At 37.5% G+C, this 22,770-nt stretch overlaps 1 protein-coding gene across 1 annotated transcript in view; it reads right to left on the bottom strand.

Moving 5' to 3' along the window:
* The window catches only part of LOC134654496 (uncharacterized), a 397,768-nt gene extending 380,007 nt beyond the window's left edge, over positions 1-17,761 (bottom strand). Inside the window, exon 1 of the mRNA XM_063509940.1 lies at positions 17,410-17,761. The gene's annotated coding sequence lies outside the window, so the exon portion shown is untranslated. The remainder of the gene's footprint in view (positions 1-17,409) is intronic.
* Between the last annotated feature and the right edge of the window lie 5,009 nt (positions 17,762-22,770).

The raw sequence follows: 22,770 nt of genomic DNA on the forward strand, positions 1-22,770 counted from the left end.
ATTTATCATGAGAAATAGAGACAATGCCGAGCCGAACAAAAACGTCTAATAACATGGCACCTTATGCATGACATTTTGGTCATAATAACCGGTTTAGACTCTCGCGCGAGCCACGAGACGAGCCGCGAGCCGCGCCACGAGACGCGAGTGTAAGCGGTGGGCTCGCGATTCGTCTCGTGGCTCGCAAGCTCGTCGAGCTAATATAATTTAAACACTAACGGCACGGCATAAGGTTTATAACCAATTGACAAGCCGAAGCCGAGTGTGTCGCGGCGAGCCACGAGACGCGCCGCGAGCCGAGTCGCGAGTCTAAACGGCTATAAGGCGCAGGCGCGCACTCTGACCAAAGAAGAAAAAAAACCGGCCAAGTGCGAGTCGAACTCGCGCACGGAGGGTTCCGCACCATCAACAAAAAATAGAGCAAAACAAGCAAAAAAACGGTCACCCATCCAAGTACTGTCCCCGCCCGACGTTGCTTAACTTCGGTCAAAAATCACGTTTGTTGTATGGGAGCCCCACTTAAATCTTTATTTTATTCTGTTTTTAGTATTTGTTGTTATAGCGGCAACAGAAATACATCATCTGTGAAAATTTCAACTGTCTAGCTATCACGGTTCGTGAGATACAGCCTGGTGACAGACGGACGGACGGACGGACGGACAGCGGAGTCTTAGTAATAGGGTCCCGTTTTTACCCTTTGGGTACGGAACCCTAAAAAGGGCGCGCATGGCTAGCAGGCGCCTCTATCGGTCAAATTCGGCAATACAAGCGTCATTCGTTCATTTCATTTTGTTTGACTGGTAATGTTGGCTAAACTTAATCGCAAAGTATTTTGCATTTTGAAATGAATATTAAAAATGCAAAATACATCTCGAAAAGTATTTCAAATAAAATACAAAATGTTTTTTACTAAAAGGCATTTAAATGCAAAATACAAAATAGGTATTTTGCATTTTGTATTTGCATTTTAAATAGAAGTATTTAAAATAAATCGCATCTCTGGCGGTTTAGCGCTGTTCCTTAATGAGTCTGCTCGGTGGGTTTGATTTACAATTAATTGCCCTGAATTGAATGCTAAAAATATATTTTTCACGACACCAGCTCGGAAAGGCTTACTTTGCACTTCAAAAACTGATAGCAAAGTTGCATTTTATTCACATGCGAGGCAAAGTAATCAAATGCAAATTTTGAGTTGTTTTCTTATGTTTGCTGGTAGAATTGACTTTTGAATGACGATTTTGGATGATAAATATTTCATAACATTCATTTTTTTTTTTTTTTAATTAGCAATAGGTAAGCATTTGACCACAATCTCACCTGATGGTAAGTGCCGATGCAGTCTAGGATGGAACATGCTTACCTAAAAGATGTCTATTCACTCTCGATTAAAAAGATCCAAGTTATAGTGGATTGGGAATAGATTTGCAGGAAGTGAATTCCACTCCTTAGCCGTTCGCATGATAAAGCTGGATGCATAGCGTTTGGTACGAACCAGAGGCAGAGCAACAACGTAGGGGTGAAACGCAAGTCCGCGTCTAGTCCCACGGGGGCAGAACGGGGATGGGGGGATTAGATTATGTAATCCCATCGCACACTCCCCGAAATGTATCCTGTAGAATACCGATAAACAAGCTACCTTTCTACGGTGTTCAAGGCTCTGCAGTCTAGCCTCAACCAATCCCGCATCTCCAATAAGCTTCCTAGCGCGCTTGTCTATGGAATCTAAGGCGGCTAGCTGATACTTGGCGGATCCATCCCAAAGGTGGCTGCAGTACTCCATACACGACCGGACTTGAGCTACATAAAGCTGAAGGAGCTGCCCCGGTGTGAAGTACCGCTTGACCTTAGAGAGGACGCCCAGTCGTCTAGCTGCAGATTTGGCCAGAGATTCAATGTACGCCCCAAAGCTCAGGTTAGACGAAATATTCGTGCCAAGTAGCTGAAGATGGTTGGATATCGGTACGGATACATCCCGGAAAGTCGGAGTCAGTTCGAAAGGACTCCGTTTCGCAGAGAACAGACACGCCTGCGTTTTGGTAGCGTTGAATTTGACCAGGTTTGTGTCGCCCCAATCGGACACTGCCTTAAGTCTCAAATTCAGACGGTCTACCATAGCTCGTCGACAAGACTGGACCTCCTCTTTTTTGGTCCGAGGATTGGAGAGATATCTGTCCACGACAGTGCTATCATCGGCATACCCAAAAGTATCAGAGACTAGCATGTCGTTGATATGTAGCAGAAATAAGGATCATCATCATATCATCATCATCATCATCATTTGGATTTGTTTTGGTTTGATTGGTTTGATTTTGTTTGATATTTTACATTTAATATTTGCTTCGGGTTGGTGTGGTGAAAAATTTTGTGTTTCACTCGGGGGCAAATTTTGTTTAACCCTCGTGCTTTGAAATCCTCGCAACGCTCAAGATTCCATTATTCGAACCATTCGCTACGCTCGTGGTTCAATTTTGGAATCTTTCGCTTGCTCGGGTATCAATATTAGCACGAGCGGTTAAACAACAACTTGGGCCCCTTGTAAAACAAATAACTATTAATATAGAGTTTATCCACCAATAAGACGTAGGTTTATCCGTAACAAACATCTGTAATAAATTCACATACCATCAGTATTCCGAACCGAGAAAGCTTGCTTTGTAGGCAGGGTCACTACCGAGTAGGCTAGTATTAGCTTTTATATTTTCTGTACTCATTTCATTCTGTATTAATCCAGGCTTGACAATGTAACACCCTAATATTATATCTAGTATTTCTTAATAAACTGGATGATTAATACAGTGTACCAACATTAGGTTATGGTAATAATGACAGTTCGCGTAAGCCCGCCGAAACATCAGTTTTGGCGCGTAGAACGTATATATGTTATCTGTGGTAATATATTTTTCTGGCTGTCAAGCATTTTTGTAACACGAAGAGAGAAACGTTTGTAAAAGTTACCGATTAAAACCACTGAAGAAGTACTACGTTTTCATATTTCAAGCATCTTACGAAACCCCAGAAGAGGCTCACGAGGTGAGCTTTCAGTTCAGAAGCCGGGATGAATTGGAGAAGCTGGCTCTTTGAAACCGACGCCCGCCTAGCTGTACAGGACAAGAATTCTATGAATCGGAAGATAAGGTCAGAGAATTCCATTTATTTGCATCTGTATTCACCGTGTGTTGGCAATTAACGGAGTGATAACTTACTAACTGAGCTCAGAGACAAAAAGGGGGATGTTTGAATAACGAAAACTAACCTATATGAACGAACAATTTTACATAATCTAACCAAGCTTTCCTATAAGACGACGTGGTGTGTTTGTGTCGTGATCGTACTTACAAAAGCATGTTTAGTGGAGTTGGGCGTTTGTGAGTGTGCGTTTTTTTTTGGGATCTGGACGCCTACAGTAACTATAACCATAATAGCTGAAATACTGCTGAGTGAATAGAAATATCTTTTTAGCTGCTGGTCTGCATGTTAATGGTGAAAATATGTTTAAGATAATTCTGAAAACAATCGACTACAAGGAAGAAGTGAAATTGTTATTTAGTTAGGTAGCCTATCATAAATAGCTGTAGTAATTTATTTTAATTTTATCCAGAGACTGTCAGTTAAATAATTGTTTACTTTAAACTTCACTCTGAGTTACTGGTATTAATTTTCATTCTATTTGAGTTGCGACAGGGAAATTGTAAAATGGGAAGATCTCGTAGTCGTAGTAGGGAGTGTGATAGAAAAAGGAAGAGAAGGTCAAGTACTAGTACAGATACACACTATAGGTGTATGAGTAGGTCGCATGATAGGGCACACAAACGTAAACGTAAGAGTAGAGAGCGTCGTAAGGATCATTCATCTCACTCACATAGTTATCGCCAAAGGCCGAACTATTGGACAAGCTCGGAGTCAGACCGCAATAAGACTCGAACACCACCAATACCATTTTCTTTTGGTTCTAATAATTTTCCAGTCTCGCACAGTGTCGTTCCAGAATTTGATCCTAATGATAATAGCCAAACTATACTTACCTGGTTGACCAAAGTAAATGAATGTGCCCAGATATACCATTGGGATGACCGACATATTTGTCATTATGCCATACCAAAGTTAAGCGGCTTAGCCAAGAAATGGTACCAAGGACTGCCATCAGTACTGTTTTCATGGGCTGAATGGACAGAAAAGTTAAAGACAGCTTTTCTAATTAATGAGAATTATGGAGACCTCTTAACAAATATGTTGAAACTTCGTTGTAGGATCGGACAGCCCTTAGAAAATTATTACTATGACAAAATGGCTTTAGTAAATAAGTGTGAAATATCCGGCCGAAAGGCTGTTGGATGCGTAATCCATGGTATTGATGACAAATTTGTACGGATGAGTGCCGGTGCATGTATGTTTGAAAAACCAGAACAACTACTAAACTATCTACGTACTGTTTCTTTAACCGATACAAATAATCTTATGCGTAGTAAGAACATGCCATTAAACAAAGCTGTACACAGTCAAAATAAAACCAACGATTCAAACACACAGCCGCTGAGATGTTTTAATTGTAATGAGGCAGGGCATATTAGTATTAGGTGTACTAAACCACTAAAAAAATGCACTTACTGTTACAAATTAGGTCACGAAACAAAAGACTGCCGTAAAAAGGCCGATTCAGGTAGTAGTAGCAATAATAAGGAACGGCAGAATTTAAACGGAGAAAAAACTATATTATGTATTGATAATTTTGATAACTCTACAGATGGAAATGAGAAATATTTTAAGTCCATTCATGTTAACGGGGTACAGAGCCAGGCATATGTTGATTTTGGGAGCCGGTGCACTCTGATGAGAGAAACTAATGCTCGAAATTTGCTTATGGATTGGGACCTTAGCGACTTACCTTTATTGAAGGGATTTGGCAATTCGTTAGTTAAGCCTTTGGGCAGGAAAGCAGTGACTCTAGAAATAGACAATGTCAGAGGGGAGGTTAAAATTTTGATTGTACCCGATCAGTATTTGCTAGCACCTATATTAGTTGGACAGACATTTACTGAACAGCCGCATGTCATGGCCTTTAAAACAAACGATGAGTTGATATTTTTGCAAAAACCTGAGATTGTGGGAGAGAATGAAAAATTGCAACTATTCATTCAGGATAATATTGCTATCTTGCCTCGTTCCACCTCTCCAATGGATGTCAAAGTGGAAGGTGATTATTCAGGTGGACTGTTTGTACAATATGGCCATAGACAGAAAGTAGGTAATACTGATTACATGGTTCTTCCAGGAATTTATAAATTTGAAAATGGTAAAGGATATGTAATGATAAGTAACTTATCAAATAAAACCTTAAACTTTAAAGTTGATGAGTTACTTACTCGAGGTTATCGGTACAAAGAAGTATCCAATGAATATGTAGGCACATGTACCACTAGTCAAACTGGTGATTACCAACCATTGCCAATAGATCAAGTGAAATTAGGTATAGAGCTAACTGAAACTGACAAACGTGCATTCTATAATTTACTAGACAGGTATAGGGATTGTTTTGCGTTGAATCTCAAGGAACTAGGAAGGACCGACTTATCAAAAATGCACATAACTTTAAATGACAATGTACCAGTAGTACATAATCCTTATAGAATGTCACAACTTGAACGCGAACAGTTGTCGAAAATAATCGAAGATCTGTTGTCAAACGATATTATACGGGAAAGTACGTCTTCCTATTCAAGCCCGGTAATATTGGTGAAAAAGAAAAATGGTGAGAAACGCTTGTGTATTGACTACAGAGCTTTGAATAGGAAAACTCTAAAGGACAAATATCCGTTGCCTCGAATTGAAGACCAGTTAGACAGTTTAGGAGGCAACGCTTATTTTTGTAGTCTCGACTTGGCGTCGGGATATTATCAGGTGCCAATGGATGAGGAAAGTAGGCATCTCACAGCGTTCGTTACACCTGACGGATTGTATGAGTTTAATCGCATGCCGTTTGGGTTGGCGAACGCTCCGAGTGTTTTTCAGAGAACCATTAATGCTATGCTGAGAGGTTTTGGTCGGAATTTGGCTTTGGCCTACATGGATGACTTATTAGTTGCTTCCAAAACCGTAAGCGAAGGTCTAGATAAATTGGAAAAGGTGTTTCAATTAATACGATCCGCTAAACTCACGTTAAATTTGAATAAGTGCCACTTTTTCCAGACCCGTATCGACTATCTGGGGTATGAGATTAGCTCAGAGGGGGTACGACCGGGTTTAGGCAAAATCCAAGCTGTACACGACTTTCCGGTACCGACAAACGTACATGAGGTTCGTCAATTTATTGGGCTCACGAGCTACTTCAGGCGCTTCATCAAAAACTTTTCAGTCATAGCGAGGCCATTGACGTCCCTTACAAAAAAAGACACGGTTTGGAATTTTGGTGAATCTCAAATTAACGCTTTTACGGAGCTTAAACAAAAGTTGACTAGTCGCCCAGTATTAGCATTGTACGATCCAAGTGCTGAATTAGAAATTCATACAGATGCTAGTAAGTTAGGCCTTGCAGCTATACTTATGCAACGTCACCCTACAGCGGGGCTGCAACCTATATCGTATTACAGCCGCCAGACCACTCCTGACGAGAGCAAATTACACTCCTATGAGTTAGAAACGCTGGCAGTGGTCTGTGCTTTGGATCGGTTTAGGGTATATGTACTCGGTAAGGCCTTTAAAGTAGTTACAGACTGTATTGCCATTCGTAGCACAATGACCAAACGTGATTTGATACCGAGAGTGGCGCGATGGTATATTCTTATGCAAGAGTACGACCTGGTTATAGAGCATAGGGAGGGTACTAAGATGCTTCATGTAGACGCTTTATCCCGAAACCCAATACAGTCCGAATCAAATGAAATTACGGAAGTAGTAGATATTTTATCAATTGACGATGATACATGGCTTCAAACAGTACAGCAACAGGACTCTGAAATACAACGTATTATGAACATACTGAGCGATCCAAATACTAAAGAGATTGTTGAGGTCCATAAAAATTTTACTCTGAAAAACGGACGTTTATATCGAATAATAAACAAGAACGAGGAAATAAATCTCAAATGGGTAGTCCCAAAAACAGTTCGATGGCAAATAGTTCGTATGAACCACGATGATTTAGGTCACGTAGGATTCGACAAAACTTACGAAAAAGTCAGTCGCGTGTATTGGTTCCCAAAAATGAGACGCTTCATCAAAAAGTATTGTAAGGCGTGTCTTAACTGTGCGCATAATAAAGTACCAGCTGGGCCCAAGGAAGGGTATCTTCATCCGATACCCAAAGTAAATAAACCGTTCGATACTTTGCATACAGACCACTGTGGCCCATTCCCCATGAGTACATCCAAAAATTGTTACATACTTTGTATAATTGACGCATTCACAAAGTTTATTTACATTAAAGCTGTGAAAAACACTAAAACTAGTACTACCATAAAAGTGTTCAATGAATATTTTTCTCTCTATGCCGTACCGCGACGAATTATCTCAGACCGTGGAACTAGTTTTACCAGTAAAGAATTTGCCGAGTTCCTGAAACAAAGAGGTGTCATGGAACATGTGTTAAATGCTGTCGCCAGTCCTCGCGCGAATGGACAAATCGAGAGATATAATCGTACAATTGTAGACTCGTTAACAGCCGTTAATCATGATAAACCGGATAACTTATGGGATTTAGCTGTACCTCAAGTTCAATGGGCAATAAATAACACGGTTAACAAGACGACAGGTCGCACGCCTGCTGAAGTGTTATTTAGTTTGAGGCCTACTGGGTGTTCAGATGGGGTCATGAATACTGTAGTATCAGAGTTTGAGCAACCTCAAGACATCGACAAGATAAGAGAAGAAGTTGCCCAAAATATAGAAGAAAGTCAAAAACAGCAGAAGGAACATTTTGACAAATCCCGAAAAAAACCTGAAATATACAAAGTAGGCGATTTAGTACGCGTTCAGAGAGAAGCTCGTGGTGAACCAGGGCAAAGTAAAAAGTTAGTTCAAAAATGCGCTGGTCCGTATAGGATCAGTAAAGTATTAGGTAACGACCGGTACGAAGTGGAGGATACTCCCATCACACGTAAACAAGGTGCTAAAGCGTACAAGGGAACTTATGCGGTAGATAAGTTGCACCCTTGGTTAGTTTTCAGTAATGATGTTATTTCTAGTGATTCAGAGTGAAGACAAAGGTTAAATTTAGAGCAATTTATGTTGAGTGAATTAATAGTTAATAAAAAAAAAAAGAGAAAAAAAACCACGAATGTGAAAACTTATTAGTTTCAGAGCTATTGTAAAGTTTTAATGTTTAGTAAACATAATTAATTACAGTTGTGATAATAACTTGGGAAACAAGAGACTGGTGTGAATAGTATATTATATTGCTAAGAATACTATCTGATTACTTTTGTGATGTGTGAATAGATTAGAGAAAGTCAATGTGTGATATATAATTAAAACGTTAAAATGTATGTTACTACAACAGATGCGTAGTTGTAACAATTTAATATTCAGCGAATAAGAGAGTTTTGTGATACTATTATAAACATGATAATGTCTAAAATGAGCCAGAGAATTTAGTGAATAAAAAAAAAAAAGAGAAGTTTATTTTATAATTGTTTATAATACTGAAACCTAAGTGAATTTATATTGAAAAGTGTATTTTTGAATGTCTTTGATTATTTGATAAAAGAGCGAATCATTACAAAAGTCATGTAATGATGTGCCAGAGAATTTAGTGATAAGAAAAAAAAAGTATAAATATAATTGTAATTCAGAAGTCTAAGTGACATGTGAATCAATATTGAAAAGTGAAAACTTCTGAATATCCTTGATTATTTGATATGAAAGAGCGAATCATTACAGAAGTCATGTAATGATGAAAATTAAGAGTGAGTTATGTATAAGTTATAAAGTGAGTCATTGTAGATGCAATGATGTAAGATAACAGTGAGTCAATGACATGAATGACATGCATTGATGTAGTCGTTAAGAGTGAGTCGTTACAGGTATTGGAGATATGCCTGTAGTGATGTAGTTGAGTTTTTTATTTTTTATGGTTTTCTATTGTTCATTATTTGGTTGTGCAGTATGCGTAATGTAGATTATTTCTGTTTAACTTTAAAAAAAAACGCAGAGTCGCGTTTTATGTCAGGATTAGCCGAGTATTAGCTTTTATATTTTCTGTACTCATTTCATTCTGTATTAATCCAGGCTTGACAATGTAACACCCTAATATTATATCTAGTATTTCTTAATAAACTGGATGATTAATACAGTGTACCAACATTAGGTTATGGTAATAATGACAGTTCGCGTAAGCCCGCCGAAACATCAGTTTTGGCGCGTAGAACGTATATATGTTATCTGTGGTAATATATTTTTCTGGCTGTCAAGCATTTTTGTAACACGAAGAGAGAAACGTTTGTAAAAGTTACCGATTAAAACCACTGAAGAAGTACTACGTTTTCATATTTCAAGCATCTTACGAAACCCCAGAAGAGGCTCACGAGGTGAGCTTTCACTAGGAAGCCGTTTATAACTACCTACTTACTTGACAAAAAATAAAATGATTATTAGGTACCTACTTATTCACAAAATTAAGTTTTAAAACCTCCGACGTTTTGAGGACGGCATAGGCCCCGTCCCCATGCTCTTGTAATAAATAAATATCTCGGAGACGAGCGTTGCTCGGAAAACATATAAAAACTCAAAAGTTCGCGTTTTTCCAGAGATAAAACCTCGCTAGATCGATTTTTCACCACCGAAAACGCCCATATAGCAAATTTCATCGAAATCGTTAGCCGTTCCCGAGATCCCCGAAATGTATATTCATATAAATACATAAATAAATAAATATACGATAATTGCTCGTTTTAAAAGGTATTAGAGTATATGCCAACAAATGCATAAATGTGAAAGAATGCCAATTTCGTTACCAGTTTCGCTAATAAAATAAATGAGATCTAACTGGAAACCATGTTGTTTTAAAGCCCCTAAGGCCCACTTGCACCATTCCACTAACCCAAGTTAACCGTTAAACCTGGAGTTATTACTGTTACCAGTAAAATTTGACACTGGGTTAGCGGTACAACTGATTAACCCCGGGTAATCGTACAACAGAGTGCGTCATTTAGTTAATATTATTCAATATTATAAGTGACAACTTTGAAAGCCAAGCACGTTTATTGAAATTAATAAAATACTATCCTTTGTACCTAAACCTAAAGTAATAAAACGGATTTCTCCGAACAGAAAATTATTAGCCTAGTCTTTAGACTTCAAACGAGCAATATCATAAAGGATGTTCTGCCTTTTCGCCAACGATTTATTGTCCGAATTTCACTTGGCAATCAACTTTTAATGATTAATTTAAAAAGACGGTAACGCAGTGCCCGCGCAGTGGTAAATGCCATATTTTCATACATAACCAGAGACAGTCAAGGACCACTGAGTTACTGTGATTAAGAATATTTACAGTAGTTATTAATTGAACTAAGCTACCGAGATCGATAGCCTAAAGGTGACAGTCCATTTCCAACCACAGCTGCACTACTGTCAATTTTACTATGGAAATTGACAGTAACAGCGGCACGTTCAGTACCAGTAGTGCAGCTGCGGTCAGAAATTGAATGTTACCCTAAGAGCGGTTTCGCACTACGTCCGATCCGAATCCGATCCGAACCCGTGAAAATATGGTCCGAAGTAGCCGTAGAACTATTTCTATGGTAATTTTCGCATTTCGTAAAGAAATCAGACGGATCTAGTGCGTAAATTACCATAGAAATAGTTCTACGGCTACTTCGGACCATATTTTCACGGGTTCGGATCGGATTCGGATCGGACGTAGTGCGAAACTGCTCTAATTCCTCTTCTTCTTCGGCCTAATTCCTCGGCTTCTTTATCTATGACAAAACAGAAAATGAAAGTAATGGCCAAGTGCCAATTCTATATAAGTAAATATATTTATATTTTATATGCATTCGAAAAAGTGTCAAAAACGTAAATATGTACAACGAAAAGTAGAATGGCCCACATATGTAAGGTTAAATTAAAACTCACGCACTTAAACTAAGCTATATAGCTTATTAAATAATTAAGAAGTAAGTAGGCGTTTGATAAAGTCATAATTAGCGGCTAGGCCTATTATTTTGTTATTAATAATTATTTTTTTAAATACAGAGCATCGCTCATTACTGTTCATGGACGAGTAACAGTTGAATTATTTATTTGACACAATGTGTTAATTATATCGCTGGTGATAAGTATTATATTAGGACAATTAGAAAGTGCTTGTTACTAAGCCTTCGAATAAATAATATTTTGACTTAACTTGCCATATCTACATTTATTCATATTAAAAAAAAGCGCTGGTGGCCTAGCGGTAAGAGCGTGCGACTTGCAATCCGGAGGTCGCGGGTTCGAACCCCGGCTCGTACCAATGAGTTTTTCGGAACTTATGTACGAAATATCATTTGATATTTACCAGTCGCTTTTCGGTGAAGGAAAACATCGTGAAGAAACCGGACTAATCCCAATACGGGCCTAGTCTACCCTTTGGGTTGGAAGGTCAGATGGCAGTCGCTTTTGTAAAAACTAGTGCCCACGCCAATTACTGGGATTAGTTGCCAAGCGGACCCCAGGCTCCCATGAGCCGTGGCAAAATGCCGGGACAACGCGAGGAAGATGATGATGCATATATTTTAGACAATTCCGATGAAGTACCTATATAATATGAAAATCTACTTCTTATATGTAGTTTAAAAAACGTTGATCAAATGTATTTATATTAATATGTATGTACTTATTATATATGTGTATTTATATTAGAATATAGGCTTAAAGGTTTTATAATTAACTTGGGTAATAATTGAACCATAATTTACTTTTCTGTACCTACATAGTGTTCGTTTGTCTGTCATTTTCATTTGTCTATTCTCAATTGCTCAAAGGTTGACTGGAAGAGATCCCTTATAGGGATAAGTTCGCCTTTGTACATTGTAGGTATATACTTTCTTTAAATTGTATCTTAACCTGTCTTATGTACAATAAAGTGTTTACATACATACATACATACGTACCACGTACCTAGGCTTGGAGGATACAACTAAACGGAGTAGCCATTAACAGGCTTTCCCCTCTGTCGAAAATAGGCGGCCAACGGTCATACACAATGTATGGACTGACGTTTATCTGACATGGCTATTTTTACGTTACGCATACATTTGACGTTCCCCTCCCCCGCAAAAATTGGCAGACTGTTTTGTACAGAAAATTACAGACATGGCATCTCCGTTTGATTATATCCTCCAAGTACCTAGGTGACTAACAATGTAAGAAAATTATAAAAGTTCATTTTAACCTTGAGTTAAGTACTTATATTGAGTTGATTTAAATCTTTACAAGTGTAGGTAAGTATTATACATATATATACCTACTACACATGACACCGCAATAATTTAGTTCCATGGAGATGAATATGATGGAATCAGAAGATGTATAGTGGATCATTTCGGTGGCTACTAGAGTCTGTCCGAACAGACTCTAGTAGACCCCTGGAGGCCGAGCTTTTTGATTCGTCTTGACATTTGACAATCAAATTCTTTACAGGCGTCAATAACAGTTGGCAATAAATGAGTGTGTTTTAAAAACGAATATTTCAACTGAAACTAATCAAAAATTTATAATGAAATTTTTACCAGTCGTGAGTAAATTCGACTTATTTATCAATCGATTGAAATTAATTTCGAGTAAATCTAATGGCAGAAAATGTTCATTTTCGGAACTACCTTAATTCATCCTCTTTTCCTCCGTGTAAATACATTTAAATAAATATACTTCAGCGGACCATTTGCCGCGTAAAGGAGCCCACTGATTACCAGTCCGCCGGACGGTACCGGTCTGTCAGTTGTTCGTAGCTGTCAACTTTTTGTTCTAACTGACAGGCCGATATCGTCCGGCGGACTGTTAATCAATGGGCCCCTTAAGTAGTAGAAAATTATAAAAATTTTTTTTTTTTTTTTTTTATTTATCCAAAACTCTTAAAAACTAATATAACAATAAAAACAGCGAGCGAAAACCGCGTAAGGTTTATCTGCCGCCATTGTCGCTCGTTTACATTCCGGTTTGGTAGTTATTTATCTAGATAATAAGGAAAGGATGGTAAGTACATATAAATAATCATTTTAGCTAACCTGAGTTGCTGTTAAACAACTCGGGCGCGCACCTGTGCTTGATAACAACATATTTTTTATTATTGTTTTGGTCTTATGTGTATTATTAAGTATATTTTGATTTACATCGTTAGGCCATGAGTTTAATGTATGGGGTAACATAAATTGCCAGACTCTTTTTCCGTAGGTATTATTGTAAGTAGGTAGGACATACATAGGTATATTGATATTTCTTAATTTTTGTGACCTAGATCTATTTTTAAGGTTGGGTAAGTTAGCAATTTCATCACATACTAGCATCATTTTAAACTTATCATAGACATTAATTATTTTACAGTAATCAAATAGCTTTGTTTCGTCATTTCTATACATTTTCCTTATCGAGTTAGGTACAATTGTTTTTATAAGGCTTAGCTGTAGTTTATATATATTATCTAAGTAAGTTTTATAAGTTCTGCCGTAGCTACTTAAGCTATAACTAATGATAGATTCGGCTAATGACATGTATAACATTCTACGGGTACTAAAGGGTATTTTATATTTCAAAAGGGATAAATTGGACAATATGGATCTCAGTTTATTACAGACATAATTAATGTGTGGGCCCCAGTTAAATGTATTGTCTATCTTAAGGCCAAGGTATGTGTGTGTATCTACTTGCTCCAGGGGTTCGCAATCGCATGTAATCGTTGTAACGCGGTGTAGGCACTGGTGTTTGTGTGCTATGATCCTAGGTTTTATTTTGCATTTTTTGTAAGCGGAGTGGATATACATAACTTTTGTTTTTTCGTAGTTAATGACTAATCCCACATCGTGGGCCCATGCACATAATAGGTTGAAATTTTTTTGTAGGATATTTTCTGCTATTTTTATGTCGGAGTGGGCGGCCATGAGGCAAGTGTCGTCTGCGAATTGGTACACAGAACCGTCAGCAAATATATTGCACATATCATTTACGTACAGTAGGTATTCAGTTGTTGAGAAAATCGACCCCTGTGCGGTGCCTCTCTCTGTGGGAATTAAGTTACTATAAGTATTGTCGACTTTTACTGCCGTGAAACGATTAGTATGATAGTTTTTTATTAGTTCTAAAAAAGGGCCCTGTATACCACTTCGCAGAAGCTTGTTATAAAGTGTGTTGAACCTCAAAGTATCAAAGGCCTTGCTGAAATCAATAAATAGGACAAGTACATGTTTTTTGTCATTTAGGTAGGTATTGACTTCGTTTGTGAAGTTACATAATAGTTGAGAAGTATTTTTTCCCTTCTGAAAGCCGTATTGTTTGTGATTAATAATGTTATTTTCATGTAAAAAGTCCTGTATTTGGTTTCCAAAAAATCTTTCAATTATTTTATCAACACAAGATAATATCGTTATAGGTCGGTAGTTATTAGTGTCGCAATAGCTCCCTTTTTTATGAATCGGTCTAATGGTGCCTATTTTTAGTTTGTCGGGGTAAATTGAGGTATTGCTGCAAGTATTTATTAAGTGGGTAATAATTGGGGTGATTTCCGTGTTTATGTTTTGAATATCCGCCGCTCGTATCCCATCTATGCCTGGACTTTTTTTTAAATTGAGTTGGTTTATGATTAGTGAGACAGTTTTTTTGGTGGCTTTTTTTACATTTAGCGAAATAGTTGGGTTCTGGGCGTACGAGCTTTCTGTTAAAATTGGCTTATCACAGGCCGAACATATTTTGTTTACGTTATCTCTGAAATCGTTAGCAAATTTATTGACTATGGCGTGAATGTCGTACTTTTTGAAATTTTTTATTACAATTTCGTCGATCGATCTTGTGATCTTACCACATAATTTGTTAACGATTTCCCAGACTTTTTTTTGATTTTTAAAATTTTCACGTATGTCATTTTTTATTTTCTTATTTTTTAAATTATTTATATATTTATTTGTTTTATTTCTGTAAATATTATATAAGAGTCTTTTTTCCGCATTACTTTGATCTTGATGCCATATTTTGTACAATTCGTCCCTTTTTTTACACATTTTTATTACATTGTCGTTTATCCAATTAACATTTTTCCTTTTACTCATATGGGTTTTAGTTTTATATTTACATTTATCATAGGCTATTTTAAACTTATCTATTATGAAGTTAAGTACATCGTTTGGGTCATCATATTTTAGACCAAGGCTCCAGTCAGCAGCACGCAGTTCCATTGTCACCTTTTTGTTATCTATTTTAAGTGCGTATTTTGGTTGCATTGGCGCGGGCAAGTTATCTACTAATGCGAAACCTGTTATGAGGTGGTCGGCGAGCGCATTGTTGATTACTGTGGTTCTTATCTGGCTGGTATTGTTACTACGGCCGGCCGGCGGTTGGTAACGGATGAATACATGATCGATACACGACTTAGTAATACGGTTGCCTCTTGGTTCTATACGTGTGTACTGGCTGATGCCTTGTTCCAGACCTTTTTCGCTTAATTTATTTAGGTAATATGAAAAATTTATTTAGGTAAAATAAATAACATGTTGATTAACGAACATTCAATATGAATCTTGGTAATGGAAAACAACGTTCCTAATACTTACTATAAAAAAATGCACTTATTCCGTTGGAAAAATGTAATAACGTCAAATTAAAAATAGCGGACAATAAATAGAGCCTCGAGTATAAAAAGCTTCCATTTTTAAAAAAGTAAATTCTTTAAATAGTAGATTGTTAACCAAGGGATGAAAGGCACTCATTTCTGCCGAGGTAGTTTGGTGCTCGAACGCAGTGAGAGCGCCAATAGTCCGAGTCTGAAATGATGCCTTTCGCCCGAGTTAAACACTCTACTTTTCATTTCGAATACGAGGAAAGTAAAATGCATGTGTTTTTTTTAAAACATGACTAAGTATAAAATTTTATAGTAAATCTTGAGGGTAGGTACTTTCAATTAACGATTTAGGCAAAATTATCGTTATTAATGTAATGGGGTAACTCCCCATCAGAATAGAAATTGTATAACAAATCCATTTAAACACAAAATTTCAGTTGCTTATCGTAAATAAATCATAAAATCGCACTTGGAACGTAAAATGCTCTAGTGCAGAAACGTATCATTTTCTGCACACCTTTTATAACAACAATGACCCTCTTTCAGAGCATGAGAAATGAAAAGTATTTTTTAATACAGTTGCTCAAAAAGTGCTACTTTACGTAGCTGTTTAGCGTGCGGAAAGTTGGTTATCTCGAACTAGTGCTTTTTACTTTTCCAATTTTTTTAAATTTATACTTGTTCCAATTCACGACTACTTATTGATGAGTGTTAATATTAGTTTCCTTTAAACGTCGTAATCAGCATAAAAACCTACCGTTAATGTAAGAATACGAAAAATATTACATATTTCATATTTAATTACTTACCTCTTCATCAATATAACACGTTTATTTTTTAATATTCAATATTAAAAATTCCGTTCTTAATAAGTTGACTGAATGGAACGGAATAGCTGCCAAACGCCCATAGATATAATATACTTAAAGACGACGTCTAACCGAGCTGTCACTGTTACCACTTTTGTTTAGTGTACGATTAACAATGTTTTTCTTATTTTTTCGCAACTGTATTAAAAAACGTCGTTCGATACACGTGCGGAAATGTCATTCTTCACTCGTCCCGAGTCTTGCCACTCGCCTGCGGCTCGTGGCAAGATATCTCGGTACTCGTGAAGTAATGACATACCTTCCGCACTAGCATCGAAATGTACTATTTAAGAGTTGAGTCTTGAAACTGGATTATATTGCGTCCCAGTTTCAAGTTACTAAGGAGGTGTTAAGGTATAATTAAGTAAATACATTGACAAAAAAATCATTGTAATGCAATATAACCTTAATTAATACTTTGATATTAATGCAGGTACCTATAGTTTATATGTATTACGCAAGGAGACTTTTAGAAAGTAGTCGTCGTTAAATACTTCAATATTTTTGACTGCGCCTTTAATTCGTCAACAATGTAACACAGTATATTTGCATGCCATTCTATATTTTCATTTAAAATATCAACATTTCTGCATACCTTTCTACTTCGCATGTTAATTAGCCACCATAGGTTCTCATGTCGGCACGCGATGCCAACTCGCCTACATATACCCTTAGTAGCCACCCAATTTTATTTTCACACCCTACCAAAGAAACTTTTTAATGGTTTAAAATTATAGAGTAAAAATTTCCTGCTCAAATTATAACATCAATAAATCATGACCCTAATAAACACCTAGTTACCTTGTTAATTTGTTATCGCACCATCGCAATCCATAACACATTAAAAAAACACTCAAAAAACTTCACAAACACTGCACTAAAACACCCAATTTAAAAAGTTTCGAACACGCGCGAAACAACGAAAGTTATAGTTGCAATTTTAAATTTCGAACACTCCAAATTGCAGGTCTTTTATCATCACAAATATTAGTTTTTTTTTAAATCGCGTAATGTACAGACGAATGGCGTGCGAGCGACCGCCTCCATCTACGGAAAGCTGCGTACTGGCGTACTAAGGCCTGCATTAAGGGCTAGTATAGCGCTAGAGATTGTTACATTTTCATATTTTCCGTTGTTTGCCGAAGTTTTAGAAAATATTTTAGTTCAGAAGATAGAGTTTTGTGTATGAAAGAGTGTGGATTGTAAAGAAGTTTTAAACAAGTATTAATATGCAACTATTAAGATTTTTGACTCCACAAAGTAACATGATGAGAAATTAACTCTAGTCCAAACTAGGCCCTTGGTTCTTTCTGCTAGATTTGCTATGTACCATCGATGTATAAGTAAATAGAAAAATACGATATGTTCAGTACCTTTTTATTACTTACATTACAATCCGTAAATAAATCCGTCATATATCATCATCCTTGATATAGGTACTGACTGCTAGCTACGCGGCGTAGCGTTTATATATTTTTTCAGTCGCAACATGAAAGGCTTATGCTCCGCATAGTCTAACCCCCTCGACGGGTTGTATGTTCGTAGTTGCTTTCCAGTGTTTTCGGTACAAAGCTGGAAAATGGTGAGATCTGCTACGAGCGTAGCGCTGCGAAAACGTGAATAACGGCCTGAATCGAACTTTTATGTAGGGTCTGTGCGGAAAGAGAAAGAGTCGTAAAATGTATGGGAATCCAATACGTTCTACGACTCTTCTCTTTCCGCACAGACTCTAGTGACGTTTTTTTAGGGTTCCGTAGTTTTTTTAAAAGGCAAGGTTTTTTAAGCTACCAACCGCTATGACGAGCTACGCTACATGCTGCCGTAGCGCTAGATAGGTAAGGGGTCATCCATGAATTACGTCACACGTTTAGGGGGAGGGAGGGGGTCAAGAAAATGTGACATGTTGTGACATGGGGGAGGGGGGAGGCACAAACATTGTGATGTCACTTTAACTTCATCAGTAACCGAAAATTAATTTATATTTTTTTATTCGCTGTACATATATATAATATTTTGAATGTAACTTTCGTTGTGTTATAAAATTACTAATATTTATAAGTATATCAAAAATATTTTTTATTAAAAAAATAAAAAAATGCCGAGTTAATATTGTCGATTTCGTTGAAAACAAAATTGCCTAAAATGTGACGTCACACCAGGGGGGGATGGGTTTGCAAAATGTGACCAAGTGTGACAAGAAGAGGGGGGAGGGGTAAAAAAACCTAGAAATTCGTGTGACGTAATTAATGGATGATCCCTAACGTGAAAAAAAGCGCTATAAATATGTTTAATAGTACGGAATCTACGGAACAAATTCGCCTCGCACTTGGCCTGTTTTCTTAATCCTTTTACTCTGAAGAAATATTTTTAGATTAAATAGCTAAAGTTAATTTCTCGAGAGATTTGTATTTTTTTTCGAACTATGTACCTACGTCGAAGCTACATACTTTACAATTAAATTTAAGTTGAAAATGGCTAACTACCATCATCCACATAAATAATATAGTTCAAATATCATTATTCTGATGTCAGTCATATTATTCATATATTGTACGATCGAATTGGCAATATTAAAGTAACTATAGTTGGTCAAACCAATTTGTCAGTAAATAAGAACAAAAAAAAAACTATAATCATCCGTTTCTTTTGGGTGCTAGTACTAGTAAGACAAAGATAGTATGATTCTCTCTGTTTATGTTTGAAATGAGACAGTCGTATGACATACTATAGGCCGGTACTTTCCATACGCCAAGGCTTTTTTACTTTGACTTTGACATTAACTGGGACTCTGGGACACGCAAGACACACACACTTAGTGTAAGGCCTGAGTGGACGCTCGAAGCGGAGCGTTCGGCGGGGCGTGCAGCGTGGCTCACAAGTGATTTGAGCAGCGTGCACTAAGGCCGCTCATATACGCATGCACGCCGCACGCCCCGCCCCGCTGCACGCTCAACTCGAGCGTCCACTCAGGCCTTACACTTATTGATTTCACGTGATATTGTATTATAACATTCTGAAAATGCCCTGAACTTACAAATTCAATCAGCAAAATGGTCTGCAAAAAAACATTTACATTATAACTTTTGCAACTTCAAGTAGGTATAACTTAAGGCGTTTTCTCGACAACAACGGCATATTGTTGGCTCAAAAAATCTCTGACATCAATATTAAAAAATACTCTTACAAATATTTATTTATTGCGGGGTCTTATTGACCTTTCTGTAAGGAAATGGAAAAAAGTTTGAGTTTTCCTTTACAGGTCCAATTTAACTGGTTATCAGATTTAAAAGAAAGTATAGCCAGTTTAAAATGACACCTGTTTTTATAAGAATCAGACAGTACTGATGCGGTTTGTGGAGTTTATTGAAGGTACCATTAGACCACCGTTCGAAACCATATTGATCTCCTGAATTGACCGAGCGTTAGGGAAGGTCTCCGTTTCAGCTTGGGCAAAAATGATTTCGTATTACAACTACTTTTACTAACCTAACCTCACTCGTGAGTTTTCACAATCCATAGCTCCCGCGGCAACAATATAGGCCTTTGTCCTTTAATACACCTGCATGAAATAAGATATTTTTCGAGCAAGTGTGATGAAAAGGCATTTAATCATTTCTGTCAACTGTCTCTGAAAGCCAGAGGTGACTCCTGTTTAAAGTTGCCTCCCGTTTTTGTCGAATCACCGAAGTAATTTTCTCCTCTGCCCAAACCTGAACTTTTAAGATATTAACGTTTTAACAATGAGTTGCGGAACTTATGTACGAAATATATAGTGTACCTAGACTCTAGAGTCATCCTTTACTACAAAGGCAACCGGCGACCGTATGAACCGTAAGCGCAATGCGGGCGCAACAAAGGGTGTCAAGTTAAAGTTTGTCGACAAAACACCCTGTCTGATCCACACGGATATGTATAACATATACAATCGTATTTAATATGTATAACGTTTAAGATTTGTCTACTAAACTAAACAACTACTAGGAATAAGTTACTCAGATACTCGTTTCATTATTAGCACTAAAATCGTTATGTAAAAAATACACGAATCGCGTTGAAGTTTAATAAAGAGTAGTTGTTTTAACTGGTTCATAAACGACCTTTAGATAGGCAATCAAACACAACGACCTATCTGAAATGTGATATTAAAGAGTTCACAACGCAGACGTTTCCAAACAGCCAGACAATTCCACAAAGTGTTATTTTTTAACCACACTCACTTGAAGGAATTAAACTTATCACATTCGGCGGGTCAGCACTTAATGAACAAACTTGGGGATCTTGTTGAAGAGCGATTCGGAACAACCGGCGGTGGTCGGATTACGTGTCGACATGGCCACAGAATAAATAATAACTTGGAAGGAAATTTACGTGTTCCTACCAAATTTTGGGGGGTAATCAATTACTAGTGTCCGACCGAAGGTTCGGTTTCGGCCAGTTTCGGCCAAAAAATCATGTTTCGGCTGTAGTTTCGGTTTCGGCCAAAAAACGGCCGAACCTTTCGGCCGGGCCGAAACTTACGAAATGGTACTTCGGACAAAGACCAAAAGTTGGGGAATAAGTAGGACAACAATATTAATACCTACATATACTGATTCATGTATAATTAGGTACAGACATTAATTGGTTTATTATAAAACACATTTCCACTAATGAGGGCGCCACTGGACGGTTGACGCAGTCTTAAGAAGCTGTCAATACATAAGTGAATGAGATAGCACTGTCGCATGTTACTGGTCCCTGGGCAAGATAATAATAAGAAAACTAGCCTCACTTTTTACCTCAATTTACCATTGGTTTGTGTTCCACATGTCCTCTACTTCAGCTTAGCCTTTGGCCTCGCTGCGCCATGCTCGGCCTGCGGTCTCGCTTTTGAATCCAATGGACATTGGTTGGAGTCTGTGCTCAACTACTTATTCTGAAGCCTTAAGCACGGCTAGGGCTTTGACTTCGCATGAAAGTTCGCCTCAATGGGGCACTTCGGACTTTTCGGCCCAGGTGAAGATCGGTACCCGGCCTTGCGATATTGTTAACAAAAAATTTCGCGCTTGACCCCAGGGGCGTATTTACCCTAGGGCCAAGGGGGCCATGGCCCGGGGCGGCAGCCGCGGGGGGGCGGCGAAGCCGCCCCCTCGCGGTTTTTTCTGGGCGCCTTTTATAATAAAACTTAGCTATATCGCTAGAAATCAGCGGCGCCGCAAATCGCTCTGCGGCGTCGCCCACCGCACCGCAAAATTTAGCGGTGCGCGGCGCCGCGCGCGGTGCCGCCGAGCGGCTCGCGGCGACGCGTGCGATGCCGCGCTGCATAGTAAAAATTAAAATTCGACTACCAGTTGTTTGATCGCCAAAAACGCTGCAAATGGTGTTAAAGGTATGAAAATCGGTACGATTGATCTTTAGGAAATTTGAAACAATTTGACCCGAAGCACCAACAAATAAAAAAAACGAGAGGAGTTATGACGTCATCTTTTTTTGTTTAGAATAAAAAAAAATGTTTAGAAACCTATCGTGTGTGGTAATAACACGAAAGGTCTTTCTGAGCCGATTCCAAAAATATATCACATCATTACATTTGAGTAATTTTTTTGAATTATAATAAAACTATTTTTTCAAGACATACCAAGTTTTAGCTTCTCCAGATACAATACCGTTAACTTTTTTTTGTAAAATATACCTCAAATTATACCTAATCACCTCATGTCTAATCCTAATAAAGCAATTTTGAAAATATTTACATTTAGTATTTTTTTTTTAATTTTAAATATCCTCATATTACGTATAATTTGAGGTATATTTTACAAAAAAATATTGAACGGTATTGTATCTGGAGAAGCCCAAAGTTATTGGTATGTTTTGAAAATTATTTTTATTATAATTAAAAAAAAAATGACTGAAGTGTATCATATGATATGATATATTTTTAGAATCGGCTCAGAAATCCCTTTCGATTAATAGCACACACAATAGGTTTCTAAACATTTTTTTTTTTAATTCCATACAACAAAAAGATGACGTCCTCATCTCGTTTTTTTTATTTGTTGGTGCTTCGGGTCAAATTGTTTCAAATGTCCTAAAGATCAATCGTACCGATTTTCATACCTTTAACATCATTTGCAGCATTTTACTGAATTTCTCGGTGTACCGCCAGCGCTATCACACGACTGC

This window comes from Cydia amplana, chromosome 15, assembly GCF_948474715.1.
Source record: "Cydia amplana chromosome 15, ilCydAmpl1.1, whole genome shotgun sequence".
Lineage (NCBI taxonomy): Eukaryota > Metazoa > Arthropoda > Insecta > Lepidoptera > Tortricidae > Cydia > Cydia amplana.